Genomic DNA, 15,793 nt, shown 5'->3' on the forward strand with positions numbered 1-15,793 from the left:
GACAGAGAAAGCTTCTGACATATACATAAAAAGGGGGCCGGAGACTGCCCCCATTGTTAGTGTTAGCAAAGGAGCTATATACTTTTTTAATTGGTTGTTACAATAAATCAAAAGACTGTCTCAAAGTTGTAAAGATCTTACTAGACCTACTTCCATAATATACATTCTAAGATTTCAGGATTAGTCAGAAACTTTTCAAAAAGGAGAAACTGTTCTCAAGCGGGATACATTGTTGTTATATAATCCTTACTACAGAGTTTAAATTGAGTTGTTTGTCGTGTAATCATCAGTTCTAGGCTTGAAGAAAAAAACATTTTATGTGACTAAGACTAAGGAACGTAGAGGATAAAAAAGATTTGTCCTTTCCTCCTCCTTGAGAATTCCAGAACCCTATCTCCTTCTTGAGAGCCCCAGACCCCTCTCTCCTCCTCCAGTACCCTGGACTTCTTATCAACCTGCCTAGGAATTGACTCTATCAATACTCTAGAGGCAGCAGTGGTCTTGGACAGAATGCCTGATGGAAAAGGGTGAGATTTCCCTCATTTCTCCATGTCTTCTCTTTAGGTAAGTTTATTTATTTATTTATTTATTTTTTACTCTAAAGCGACCAATATAGCACTTTTTTTTTTTATTTAACTTTACAATATTGTATTGGTTTTGCCATATATCAAAATGAATCTGCCACAGGTATACATGTGTTCCCCCTCCTGGGCCCTCCTCCCTCCTCCCTCCCCATACCATCCCTCTGGGTCGTCAGTTTAAAACCCGATAGAACACTGATCTCATTATATAGATCAAGAAAATAAAGTTCAAACCATGGGTGTGTAGTGACATCTGAATTAGAATATCCTATTCCATAGAACTATGTTCTTTATAACAATCCTTGAATTTCATCTCCCTACTCTAGAATCCTGGACTCATTGTTTTGATCCCTCAGTCTTTTCATTTTGCTCCTTTTTATCTTTACTATTCTTTTTAGTTCCTCTCTCTCTTTCTTTCTTCTTTCTTTCTCTAACAGATCAAGCTTTTGGGAATTAAAGAATAAGAGAATCTGCAGTGTGAGCATTAAGAATACATAATATTGTTTTCCTTCCTGAAGCAAAGTCATTTTATTTTTTATTTATTTATTTTCTTTTCAAACTCTTGAGTTCAGGGCTGACTTTCAATAGATCGCAGCAAGGGAGCTGCTCTGCTACCTAGGAAACCCCAACGAAGAAGCTGGTCCTCTACAAATGGTTTAGCACTAGGTTCCCCACGAAAGCGCAGGTGTGTGACTGGCAAGGGGATATCCACCTTTCTGGCCTCACCCCAGTGTCCCAGGAAGCAGGGCTCCCCACACTGGACCCCCGTGCCCATGCTCGGCAGAGTGGGCCACACCACACCCCCAGGGAGGCAGGCTGTGGCCTGCCAAAAAAGTCATTTTAGACGTGAATAATCATCTGTACTATGTCTAATTCCAATTGAGTTCTACTTAAAATTTTTCTTGTTTTCTCTACCATGTACCTTCAGATATACAGGACTTCAGAACACTTTAAAAGGACTCAGGCTCATTCTATGGTTTAAGAAGAAGAACAGTCTTGGTGTCAAGTCCAAAATTATCTCACTGTAATTTATTTAACAATGTAGATTTCACATATATAGTCTTATTTGTGAACTCTAGATACAGTTGGAAAGTGTGGTTTGCTTAAACTAGGTAAAAACAGCACTGATTTGAAATTTGTGACTGACCATGACACTCTTGTGTAGAAATCAGAAGTCTCTATCATATCCTGTTTTAGAACCACTCTGTAGGTTTAATGAAGATAGGCAAAATATTCAAAGCTCTTCAGAATTAGATATCTGGAAACTAGGAAATATATAACCAATAAGACAAGGAAAGCAACAACATATGTTGCAATTTCTGTAAATCTGTCAGCTCTTGATCTGAAATTTAACACTGGCTAAGTACAATTCTTGTATCCTACAACACTTTATGGAATTTCCTTAGGCCTGTCTGTGTGAGTTATAAATTGTTTTGTTTTGTTCAGACCTCTGACTCATGTCCCTAAAATTTTACGTGAACTTAGAATTTTAAAGATGGAGAGAGCTAATCTACCTCCTGTATTTTACAAATAAGAAAACCAAAGTTCAAAGAAAGGCAGGAAATTTGCGCATAAAGCATATCTGCATTTAGCATCATTTAGAGATAACAAGGTGGCTCTAGTGGTAAAGTACCCTCCTACCAATGCAGGAGACATAAAAGACACAAGTTTGATCCCTGGGTCAGGAATATGCCCTGGGAGAGGACGCAGCAACCCACTACAGTATCCTTGCCTGGAGAATCCCATGGACAGAGGAGCCTGGGGCTACAGTTCAGGGTTGCACATAGTTCGACATGACTGAAGCAACTTAGCATGCATGCACAGAGGTAACGAGAAATGATCACTCAGATAAATCATTTTTACCACAAACTCTTAATTCTTGCAGGACATCTGGATAGAAAATACTTGGTATATATAAGTGACAATCCAATAATAGTTTCAGGTAGAGATAGCTAGGAAAGTGGAAAACAGAGCAAGTAACCTAGGATTGGTGTTGGTAATGAGAAAAAGGAGACTACAGAAACTCTGCTGCAGGTGCAAGCAGAGTAGTAGCAAAGAGTGACTAAAGTTAATACAGTCCTCATTACTATGGTCTATAAATCCTGAGTGGTGAGGACTCACTAGCTCCCTGGTCATTCATATTTATACCACACATAAACAGACTAAATAAAGACAATGCTTTCTCATTTCTCTGTCAATGATACTAAGTGGTCTGTGACACATAAAAAGCAACTTTATGATTAAATCTACCTATGATATTGGGGAAAATTCAATGTAAAAGTAATAGTGTACACAATGTGGATTGAAGTGAACAGTGATGCTGGCCCTGAAATGGTTCACAATCAAACTGCAGTGTTATGCTTGGACCTGGCTGAGCAGAGTTCCCGCCCTAAGCTCTGTTCTCAGGGCAACTCTGTGCTTTGGAGTAGCTTCCCCAAATTGTTCTAAGTTCACTTCTGCTACTTGGGGCCAGCTGGAGATAGCAACACTGTCTGTGCAGGGTGCCTTGAACTTGAACCAAGCATACATAGGCCTAATCATTAATTCCCCTCTTCAGAGGACTCTGATTCTCTTTTTCAACACCCACCACCTTATGGAGTCAGACATTTGTCCTAAGGGGCTCTATGACCCATGTCTATCAGGTTGTCTTGGGACCTCATCGCTGGATCCTGGGACCTGGTTTCAGGAGAGTAGCTTGGTCAGCAGTTTTGTCTTTCTGGACAGCATAGACTTTCATGGAATCACATGAGATGAAGCCACCAGAAGGGTTCTAACATGCTGATTGGAGGTGTTTCTTACTCATCACTCATGACAGACATAGGATAAGTTCAGGGCTCTAGGCTACCAATGGTCCATTCTGAAATGCTGAGCTTGAACTATGTGTTAGGTCTGTTCGTTGTCTTTCAACTGTCTACATTTACACTCTCATGCTGCTTCCTAGCTACAGCACTTGAAGGTAGTAGCGGGAGCAGCAGACCTCCTTTACCTTACTGCCTTCCTCACCATGGCCCTGGTACCCAGAGTGACTGACCATCCCACTCTCTCTGCAAGCTCCATACCACCTGTCAACTAAGTGATTACATCTGTATACTACAAAGGATTTGTGACCATTATAGCCAATTGATATGATGACATGCCACCCTGAGTCAACATTAAGTAATGCCAGATGAAGTAGGGGTATTCCTTATAGGAGTGAGAATGCTCTTCTCATTTTACTACAGACACCTCACCTATGCTACAAGCTGGTGACACAGTATGAAAGGAAACAATGCAATAAGAACTGAAAGAGACCATCTTCTAGACATGCAGTCATTAGGGATTAAATATTTTAGGTAGCAAAAGATGTGTTTTTCTACATTAATGTTATAAAGTTCAAAAAAAATGGAATATAAACAGTAAAAAAAAAAAAAAAAACACATTTTCCTGAAGGATCTGGTTAAACCTGGCATTTGTAGTCACCATCAATGAAACATAGAAAGAACTTTTGAAGAGTCACTGGAAGCTATTATCCATGGGTAATATAATGGAGAATGCAGCAGCCTACTAATGATGCAATCAGCATTAAACAAATAGAATTTGGAAATGCTAGAAACAAGATGGTCTATATTGTTCTGAACAGCCATGTCACAGTAAATAATAACCACATCAGAACCTTCTTTTGTAGAAGGAGACTTGAAATGGCTAGAAATGGCCTGTCTTCTCAATTAAAAAACAAGTAGCTCATGGAGCTGAACAGGAAGAAAAAAGTACCTGGAAACTACAAAGAATCTTTACGTTCAGTGATTAGACAAAAAGCAAATATATAATTAATTCTTCTCTACTCATTATCTTAAATGCTCATTGATAAATTACTATATACCACATGGTGTTTATCATACATTTTTTAGGCAAATTGTTTGTATGTTCAGGACCCAAAGAACACATTTACCCCAGGCACCAGATATAGAGATAGGTCAAGTCCTCCATACATTTTTACATTCAGCATCTGTGAACCCAACTTCTAACATCCCATTTCATTCCTATGATCTGTGTCAAGATAATTCCATCCTGGACCTGAACAAGATTCCAGTGTTCTGGGAATAATATGTATGCAGTTTGACTATTGATTTATGGACAATGCTGTGTGTAAGTGTATGTGTGCACACATGCTTATGTTTGTGTTACACATGACATGAATTTGCTAGGGTCTGAACATTAAATGCTTTACATACAGACTTAATAGCAAAGATATGCAATATGATAGGAGAAGGAAATGGCAACCCACTCCAGTATTCTTGCCTGGAGATCATATAGACAGAGGAGCCTGGTGGGTATATAGTCCATGGAGTCACAGTCAGACATGACTGAGTGACTAACACTGAACACTGAACGATATGATAAGAAGAAAAAATATATAACATAAAAATAGTTAAGTAAATGGTGACAAGAGAAAAATGACTCCAGTTTTAATTATATTCTATCAGATTAAATGACCCAAGACAATGCCTTTCCACTTAAGCCACCCTTACACTCCCAGATACCCCTCCTTTATGGGAACCCTTTATACATCACAGGGTACTTCACAGAATACAGAAACCCATCTAGTTCATAGAATATTAGTGTTGTTTCTTAATATATTATTCACCAGCACCTTGAGAGTGGACATAACTCAGTCTAATTGATTTATTTTCTCTAGTTTGTACTGTTATTAAGAGCATTTTGCATTATAGAGCTATTTGAATACTTTAAATATAAAATATTGTTTCCATAATGTAGACATATGGAGTATATTTAGGGATAGATGTGTTACTTGGAAAGGTCTGCTTTGACAAACTGACAAAGTCTAAATTAAAATCCCAGTGAGCAGTAAATCAATGGAACATCCCAAAAGAGAATAAAGACACTCAAAATGGAAACAGTTCCCCCAAAGTATATGATTTGGACTTATTTAGCTGCTGAATATATGTTACCAATCCCCCTACCCTACCCCACTCTCCAACTGAATGATTAATGAGTAATCGTTCAATAAAAGATGCAGTGTGGTTTATGGAGATAAAACAGCCTAACATTACTCTTGGCCTCCTCCGTGAGGGGGGTGACATCCTGGCAGCCTGGCCAAGGGTGGCCACATTCATCCCACCCAGACAGAGACAAGCCCGCCCACATTTGGCTGGTGAAGTTTAATACCAGTGCAGATTCCACATTCCCACTCCAATACTCACTGAGAAGTGCTTAACGATGCTGATGCACTTACAGACACAAGAAAAATCTTTGCTACTATTGTATAAATCCATAAATATAGATAAATCATGTTTTTAAAAAAATAAAGAAATAAGCAAACATTCAGGACATTTAATCCAGATACAATATCTCTCAAATCTGTTCCAATATGGGTCCATTCATTTGGTTTATCAGCCCCATAAATTCAGTTCAGTTCAATTCAGATGCTCAGGTCTGTCCAATTCTTTGTGACCCCATGAACTGCAGCACACCAGGCTTCCCTGTCCATCACCAACTCCCAGAGCTTGCTCAAACTCATGTCCATCGAGTCGGTGATGCCATCCAACCATCTTTATCCTCTGTCATCCCTTCTCCTCCTGCAATCTTCCCCCTTCTCCACCCTTCAATCTTTCCCAGCATCAGGGTCTTTTCAAATGAGTCAGTTCTCTGCATCAGGTGGCCAAAGTATTGGGAGTTTCAGCTTCAGCATCAGTCCTTCCAATGAATATTTAGGACTGAGTTCCTTTAGGATTGACTGGTTGGATCTCCTTGCAGTCTGAGTCTCAAGAGTCTTCTCCAGCACCATTTCAAAAGCATCAATCCTTGGGCACTCAGCTTTCTTTATAATCCAACTCTCACATCCATACATGACTACTGGAAAAACCATAGCTTTGACTAGACAGACCTTTGTTGACAAAGTAATGTCTCTGGTTTTTAATATGCTGTCTAAGTTGGTCATAGCTTTTCTTTCAAAGAGCAACCATCTTTTAATTTCATGGCTGCAGTCACCATCTACAGTGATTTTGGAGCCCCAAAATATAAAGTCAGCCACTGTTTCCATTATCTCCTCATCTCTTTGCCATGAAATGATGGAACCAGATGCCATGATCTTAGTTTTCTGAATGCTGAGTTTAAGCCAACTTTTTCACTCTCCTCTTTCACTTTCATCAAGAGGCTCTTTAGTTCTTCTTCACTTTCTGCCATTAAGGTGGTGTCATCTGCATATATGAGGTTATTGATAGTTTTCCCAGCAATCTTGATACCAGCTTGTGCTTCATTTGCGACCAGACTGTTTGTGACCCTGTGAACTATACAGTCCATGGAATTCTCCAGGCCAGAATACTGGAGTGGGTAACCTTTCCCTTCTCCAGGGGATTTTCCCAACCCAGGGATCAAACCCAGGTCTCCCTCATTGCCAGCAGATTCTTTACCAGCTAAGCCAAAAGGAAGTGAAGTGAAGTTGCTCAGTCATGTCCGACTCTTTGCAACCCCATGGACTTTAGCCTTCCATGGGATTTTCCAGACAATAGTACTGGAGTCGGATGCCATTTCCTTCTCCAGGGGATCTTCCCGACCCAGGGATCAAACTCAGGTCTCCCACATTGTAGATAGATGCTTCACCATCTGAGCCACCAGGGAAGTCCTCACCCATAATTCAGGGGTATCTTTAAAAACTTGGAAAATTCCTTGCAGACACTTCCATTTTCCAGGTGCCAACTTGGAAATTTTGAAGAAAATTACCAACAGTTTTCCAAGGTGGTTTCATGATTTTGTACTCCTACCAACAAGTATGAGAGCTTCAGCTGCTTCGCATTTTCACCAATGTTGAGGGGGTTTTGATCTTTTGAATTTTAGCTATTCTAGTGTGTGAGAAACAGTATCTCACTGTAGCTTTCATTTTCATTTCCCTGATAGCTAGTGACATTGGCACTTACTGGCCATTTTTAAATCTTCCTTTATAAAGTTTGTGTTGTTGCTGTTGTTTAGTCACTAAGTTGTGTCCAACTCTTTGCAACCCTATGAACTGTAACCCACCAAACTCCTCTGTCTATGGGATTTCCCAGGCAAGAATACTGGAGTGGGTTACCATTTCCTTCTTCAGGGGACCTTCTGGACCCAGGTCCTAATCTGTGTCTCTTGCACTGGCAGGCAGGTTCTTTACCACTGAGCCACCCAGGAAACCCATATAGTCACTGTAGTTGTTTAGTTGCATCTGACTCTTTGTGACCCCATGGACTGCAGCATGGCAGGCTTCCCTGTCCTTCACCATCTCCCAGAGTTTGCTCAAACTCATGTCCATTGGGTCAGTGATGCCATCCAACCATCTCATCCTCTGTTTCCCCCTTCTCACCCTCAATCATTCCCAGCATCAGTGTCTTTTCCAATGAGTCAGTTTTCATCAGGTGGCCAAAGTATTGGAGCTTGAGCTTCAGCATCAGTCCTTCCAATGAATATCCAGGGTTTATTTCCTTTACAGATTGATTGGTTTGATCTCCTTGCATTCCAAGGGACTCTCAAGAAGAATAAAACTGATAACTAATGAGAACCTACTGTATAGCACAGGGAACTCTATTCTGTGCTCTGTGGTGACCTAAATGGGAAGGAAATCCAAAAAAGAGAGGATACATGTGTACATGTGGTTGAATGACTTTGCTATACAGAAGAAAATAACACAACATTGTAAAGCAACTGTACTCCAATAATTTTTTTTAAAAAATCAATGTAGAAATCATTGATTTTTTTTCATTCTGACAGCTCAAGAGAAAGATGTTATAAAGCTTCTGCCAGTAAACATTTCAGAAGCCCCCACTGACTACATAACCCTCCTGCTTCTCCTGTTTGCACTGCTGCTTATCACAGGGAGGAGGCCAAGAGTAATGTTAGGCTGTTTTATCTCCATAAACCACACTGCATCTTTTATTGAACGATTACTCATTAATCATTCAGTTGGAGAGTGGGGTAGGGTAGGGGGATTGGTAACATATATTCAGCAGCTAAATAAGTCCAAATCATATACTTTGGGGGAACTGTTTCCATTTTGAGTGTCTTTATTCTCTTTTGGGATGTTCCATTGATTTACTGCTCACTGGGATTTTAATTTAGACTTTGTCAGTTTGTCAAAGCAGACCTTTCCAAGTAACACATCTATCCCTAAATATACTCCATATGTCTACATTATGGAAACAATACTTTATATTTAAAGTATTCAAATAGCTCTATAATGCAAAATGCTTTAATAACAGTACAAACTAGAGGAAATAAATCAATTAGACTGAGTTATGTCCACTCTCAAGGTACTGATGAATAATATAAAAAGAAACAACGCTAATATTCTATGACTAGATGGGTTTCTGTATTCTGTGAAGTACCCTGTGATGTATAAAGGGTTCCCATAAAGGAGGGGTATCTGGGAGTGTAAGGGTGGCTTAAGAGAAAAGGCATTGTCTTGGGTCATTTAATCTGATAGAATATAATTAAAACTGGAGTCATTTTTCTCTTGTCACCATTTCCTTAACTATTTTTATGTTTATGTATTTTTTATTCTTATCATATTGTTCAGTGTTCAGTGTTAGTCACTCAGTCATGTCTGACTGTGACCCCATGGACTGTAGCCAACCAGGCTCCTCTGTCTATGTAATCTCCAGGCAAGAATACTGGAGTGGGTTGCCATTTCCTTCTCCTATCATATTGCATATCTTTGCTATTAAGTCTGTATGTAAAGCATTTAATGTTCAGACCACAGAATAGTGAAATGGGTTGTCATTTCTTTCTCCAGGGGATCTTCTCAGCTCAGGGATTGGTAGGCAGATTCTTTACCACTGAGCCACCTGGGAAGCCTGAGTTTGTACCAGTCTTTTCCAATAACTTGGAGAAGGCAATGGCAACCCACTCCAGTACTCTTGCCTGGAAAATCCCATGGACTGAGGAGCCTGGTAGGCTGCAGTCCATGGGGTCGTTAGCGACTTTACTTTCACTTTTCACTTTCATGCAATGGAGAAGGAAATGGCAGCTCACTCCAGTATTCTTGCCTGCAGAATCCCAGGGACAGAGGAGCCTAGTGGGCTGCCGTCTATGGGGTCGCACAGAGTCAGACATGACTGAAGTGACTTAGCAGCAGCAGTTTCCAATAAGTACAAAACTAGCTCCTTTAATATATATTTGAATGCAGTTCAAAAGCCTTTGGAAAATCAGGGTTAAAGATAAAACTGCCTATGTTAAAAGTAGGACCAGGAAAACATACATATATATATGTTATATATTGTACATTATTGTATAAACTAAGAGTAAATTTAAATAGAGAGATCTTCAGTGAAAGATAAAGTTGCTTACTGACTATGAAAATTTCAGAAAAAATATTTGGCAAACTCAAGCTGGTGCCCTTAAACTATGGCAAGCTACAGGCACAGTGTGGTTCCTGGAATCTAGATTCAAAGACACAGTGAAGGAACCTACCTGGCAGGAGCTGGGATTTATTTTGAGAGACTCACCCAGCACATGATGACTTTCAGTTCATCTACAAGGAGTGGGCACTTGGAAACCAGAGTGAATACCCTGACTTTCCTTCTGCTACCCTCCTGCTGGTGTTTTTTATATTCTGAATACAGCCAGGTGTCCAAGTGCAAAGGAGGCAATCAGTGCAGTACATTTGTGTGAGTCCTCCAGGATGCAGAGTATGAAGTGGTCCTAGAGAGGCAGAGAAGATATGCAGCACACTGGCCCACACAGATGAAGAGCTAAAAAAAATTCAGAACAAAAGCCCGAAGGCCAGCATTTTTATATATTCTCCTTTCAAGTACTATACTATTTTTTAAGGATTGTATCTGTGATATTTGATACTGTCTTTGTTCTCAGGCTTCCCAGGTGGTGCTATAGGTAAAGAACCTGCCTGCCAATGCATAAGATACAAAAAAAGTAGGTTCAATCCCTGGGTTGGGAAGATCCCCCTGGAGGAGGTCATGACCCACTCCAGTATTCTTGACTGGAGAATCCCCATGGACAGAGGAGCCTGGTGGGATACAGTCCATGGGGTCGCACAATGTCAGACATGACTAAAACGACTTAGCAGGCATGAGCACATGCCATTTGTTCTCAGAGTCCCCTTAGAAGAGATTTGGATTTCTTTTTATCCTTTTAGACCACTCAAGAGTTATGCAAAATACTTCCCGTTTTCAAAACTCATGTTATGAATTCACTCTGAAATTAAATGTACCATGTTTACCTGGAGGATCAAAATTTTTAAAAAAGAAGGAATGGATAATCATGTAACTGCCATGCATGTCCTATGTTTGTATTCCTATATGTTCTCAAGTAATTTTATATTACTCTTTCCCTAAGGTCTAAAGTGAGATGTAAGAAAAACTGAAATGCCAGGAGTATTCTGTTACATGTTTTATAAAATCCATGGGTATTGAAGAAAACTTTGAGCTTTCTAAAGCTTTAACTAGCACTGAAATTCAAAAAAATTGATATGAAAATATATGTTATTGTTAAGTCGCTTCAGTCGTGTCCGACTCTGTGCGACCCCACCGACAGCAGCCCACGAGGCTCCTCCGTGCACAGGATTCTCCAGGCAAGAATACTGGAGTGGGTTGCCATATAGCCAGATATAACACCTTTTGTGGAGAATACTATAAGTGATGAAGAAGAGTCAAAAACTTTTTTTTATCCTTTATGGTCTTTTATCATAAAATAAATAAAAGCTTTCTGAAGAGAAGATGGTGATTCACTTGGGAGTCATATAAGTAACGCTATACATAAAATATCTTGAAAAATTACAGTTATTTACCTGATAGCTCACAACAGATCTTTTGTTACTTGCTCAAGAAGTAGTTGATTATGCCATTGCATATATATAAAGTTAAAATTACCAACAAAGTTTTATTGATTTAGCTTATATTTATTGAACACCTAAATACTGTGTTGTCTAATAAGAGCTTAGTAAATAATAGGTTGAATCAAGAATGTTTGCTTGTCATATGAGCATTACTGACACCTAGTGGTCAAGCTTGGAAAAGGCAACGGCAACCCACTCCAGTACTCTTACCTGGAAAATCCCATGGGCAGAGGAGCCTGGTAGGCTGCAATCCATGAGGTTGCGAAGAGTCGGACACGACTGAGCGACTTCACTTTCGCTTTTCACTTTCATGCACTGGAGAAGGAAGTGGCAACCCACTCCAGTGTTCTTGCCTGGAGAATCGCAGGAACGGGGGAGCCTGGTGGGCTGCCGTCTATGGGGTCGCACAGAGTCGGACACGACTGAAGCGACTTAGCAGCAGCAGCAGTGGTCAAGCTAAATGCACTTCTTAATTAAATGAGTCCTTTATAAAAGCAAGAGTGAACTAAAAAGTAACTGCAGTTGTTTTATTCAAATTCCATCAAAAACATGTATCTTAAATAAGTAATAAAGACAATATCCATTTTAGTAATAGCTTGGATCTATTGTCAAACACTTCTTTCTCATTGCATATATTAATTCAGAAAAAAAATGTGATGTGAATTTTTATTTTCACCCCTTTTTAAAAATTTAATTTATTTATAAGGTGGAATGTGAGGCTTATAGAGGTAAAGAATTATGCTCAGTGTCTCTCAGTTATTGTATTGCAGAAAAAAGATTTAAACTTAAGTTTTCTGACTCTAAAGTGTTGATTCCAGAGATAATGCCATAAATTAATTAAATAGCCAGTGTTTAATATCAATTAATTTCTAATAAACAGTGATAGAGTCCTTTCTAGGCATTATCTGATTATATCATTACAACAATCCCGTTAAGTTGATTTTCTTTCCTCATTTTCCTGTGAGAAAACCAAAGCTCAAAAGGTAAATTGAATGGACAGAACTCATAGAACAAAGGGATGGGCAAAGGGACCATGTTCCTAATATACATGATACACAATTACTATTATATCTAGTGTTAGAGGTTCTATACGCTCACAAAAATCATTTAGTGTAATTCTTAAAACAAATATAGCTCAAAGTTTGTAAACTTATATAAGAATTCTGGCTCTGGCCTTTATCAAATGTACATATATTTCTGCACTGAGTTTGAGAAATGCTGGGTTTTTTCCTACAGTGCTGTTTCACTGTCTTCCCTGCCTACCAAAAGTAACTTCACCTGATCCACAGTGAGATTTAAGATATTGGCGGAAAAAAAAAGGTGAAACTGAAAGTCGCTCAGTTGTGTCTGACTCTGTGACCCATGGTCTGCAGCCCGCCAGTTTGGTGGGAGGCCATTATTCCTTTGATTTACTAGACTCCTGAGGGTACTCACTGGAGGATGCAGACTATAGATCTGTAACCAGAGGGAATTTCTGACCAGAAAATTTTAAGGTTGTCCTCAGGGATATGGAAATTTTCCATGCCATATTACAGGTCTAAGGATACAACCCACAGTGGGAAGGCCCTTCCGGGGGCTAGAGTTCTCATATAACTCCTTGGCCTTGGCTATTGAAAACTCAGACATGTGCAGGCTACAGTCTGTGGCATCCAGTTCTTCACAAACTATTTCTCAGATGCCAGTCATGATAGGTGAGTCAGTTTCTGGTTATGCTGGAAGAGGGATCACAATGACAGTAACTAAAGTGATTCATGGAATGATGGAATTCCAGTGGCTCCATCAGAGTCTCGTAGAGAAATCCATCTCCAAGCAGAGCAGCAAGAAATTGTATTGAGAAAAACCTGAATTTATAGATGCACATCAGTCACTAACACAAAATCACATAGCATAACACAGGACTAAATATGCAAACTAATATCAACAAACTCAGCAGATAGGTAGATAGATATTGAACAGATAGATTCAAACATATGAACAAAGAATGTGATATGCAAACAGGAGGGAAAAATACTAATGGTAACTCATTGGCTGGAACAAACGAACTCCTTCCTTCTCTACAGCCTTCTATTTTGTCATCTCAGAAGAGAACCTCTTATACTAGGCACGGTCATCCTAGTGGGAGGTAACAGCATTTCTGAAAATGAGGCACAGAGGGGTTGAGAGATGGGAAGCCTGGAAACCTGGGCCAAGAGATTATTCAATTCTGCTGCAAAGATGGAAGCCAGTCCCTGGGAGAAGCTCACCACAGTTTACTTGGGGAACTGTGTGTCTGAAAGGAAAGAGAGGTTCAGAAAGGAAAAGAAAGAACATCAGAGAGTTATGGTGAATATAAACTTTAAAAATATACATGGAAGTGTTTATTAAACAGAAAATAATATTAAGCACACAAAAGGTGAAGATGACTGCATCTGTAGTGGTCATAGTAATGGTAATGCATGTGTGCATGCTCAGTGGCTCAGTCATATCTGACTCTTTGTGACCCTGTGGTCTGTAGCCCACCAGGCTCCTCTGTCCATGGGATTCTCCAGGCAAGAATACTAGAGTGGGTTGCCAAGCCCTCCTCCAGGGCATCTTCCCAACTCAGGAATTGAACCTGCATCTCTCGAATCTCCTGCACTGGCAGGTGGGTTCTTTACCACTAGAGCCACCAGGGAAGCCCAGTAAAGACAATGGTTGCAACATATTGACCTAAACAGACAGCATTTTTGCCAATGACAATATGCTTCTATTGATATTTAGCCCCAAGAAAATCTTCCATGATCATTCAGTGGGATGATAATAAAATCAAAACAGTATTAAACATTGGAAACACTGGACAATCTCATTGAACAGGACATGAATCTTTGAACCCCCTACTCCCTTTGAACAGGATATGAGTCACTGCATCTCAGTCACATTTTATTGATATAATTATATTGATCAGTCATATGTTTTTCAAAGGGAAAATTACTGAGAGTCATTGGTGAAGAGGGATGAATTATTGAAAAATTAAGATAAAAGATTATAGAAGTCTTAATTAACTCAGTAGTTGTGAGGGGGAAGAAAAATAGATTTGATAGCTATTTCTGAAGACAAACACTGTTAAAGTACTTGGTGGCTCAGATGATAAAGAATCTGGCTGCAATGCAGGAGACCCAGGTTTGATCCCTGGGTCGGAAAAATCCCCTGGAGAAGGGCATGGCAATCCACTCCAGTATTCTTGTCTGAAGAATTCCATGGACAGAGGAGCCTGGCAGGTATAGACCATAAGGTCACAAAGAGTCATACACAATTGAAGCAACTTAGCATGCACGCAAACGTGAATTTTAGTCCAGGCCATGTCCAGGAGCAAATTAAAGTTTTGCCCCTGACACAAGAAATACAGAGAATACTGACAGGTAGAGAAAGAAGAAAAAGTAAGATGTGAAGTTCAAATGCAGACAACTAAGTAAGGAAAGAGTAAGTTTCCTGAGACTGAAAGAGAAATACAGCCAAGAATGAGCAGAAACACAATGCCATCTGTGGTATGCCCTGTGACACAGCTTCCAGATCTGCTTTTTAGGAAATATGCATCTACCTCCCAGCTACTAGGAATATCAGATACTGGGAGCTCACATCTGCACCCCTTTCTGGAACTGTCATCCAACTCAAGAAACTATCTCAACCAAAGTTTTGTCCCATCACTTAGGATAACACTTGCCAATGGCAAGACACCATGGAATGCAAATAACTGATTTCCTTGCATCGTCGTGGGACAATGTAGAAGGGCCATTCCAGCTCCAGAGCTTCCCATAATATCACTGGAGGCCCCAGATGCAATCTCATGGTGAGTCACCTTGTCCTTCGACCCAGTCCTACTTTCCTAGATTTTTTTTAGAAATATGATTTCTGAGAGATCTCCAAAATCCCTCTGCATGCCACTCTGTAACCCAGTTTGTGTTTATCTAGGATATCATATTTATATAATAATTTGAAAGATTATTTCCACTAAAACCTTTAACTTTTATTTGCTAATTATTGCTGATCTCTGCCTATCACTATGTAAAGTATAAAGATACTCTATACCATGAACATAAATCTGACACAGATTTTGACCTCAAAGACATTATACCCTAGCGGTAAAAAGCTAGTAGTGTTTCTTTAGGCTAGAATGAGCATTAGAATTGCCTGGAGGGTTTAATTAAAATTATTAATAGGTCTCAATCCCAGAAATTCTTATTTAGAGAGTCTGGGGTAGTGTCCAGTAATTAGCATTTATAACAAATTACTAGATGATGCTGATACCCATGGCCCAGGGACTACACTTTAAAAACTACTAATAATCAATAATAACTAGCATAACAGCAAAATAAATAGACTTCTGGAAAATAACAAAAATAATAAATAATCATGAAACAAGCCATCTGGGGAAGGCTCTGTG

Source organism: Bos mutus, chromosome 15 (assembly GCF_027580195.1).
Source record: "Bos mutus isolate GX-2022 chromosome 15, NWIPB_WYAK_1.1, whole genome shotgun sequence".
Classification (NCBI taxonomy): domain Eukaryota; kingdom Metazoa; phylum Chordata; class Mammalia; order Artiodactyla; family Bovidae; genus Bos; species Bos mutus.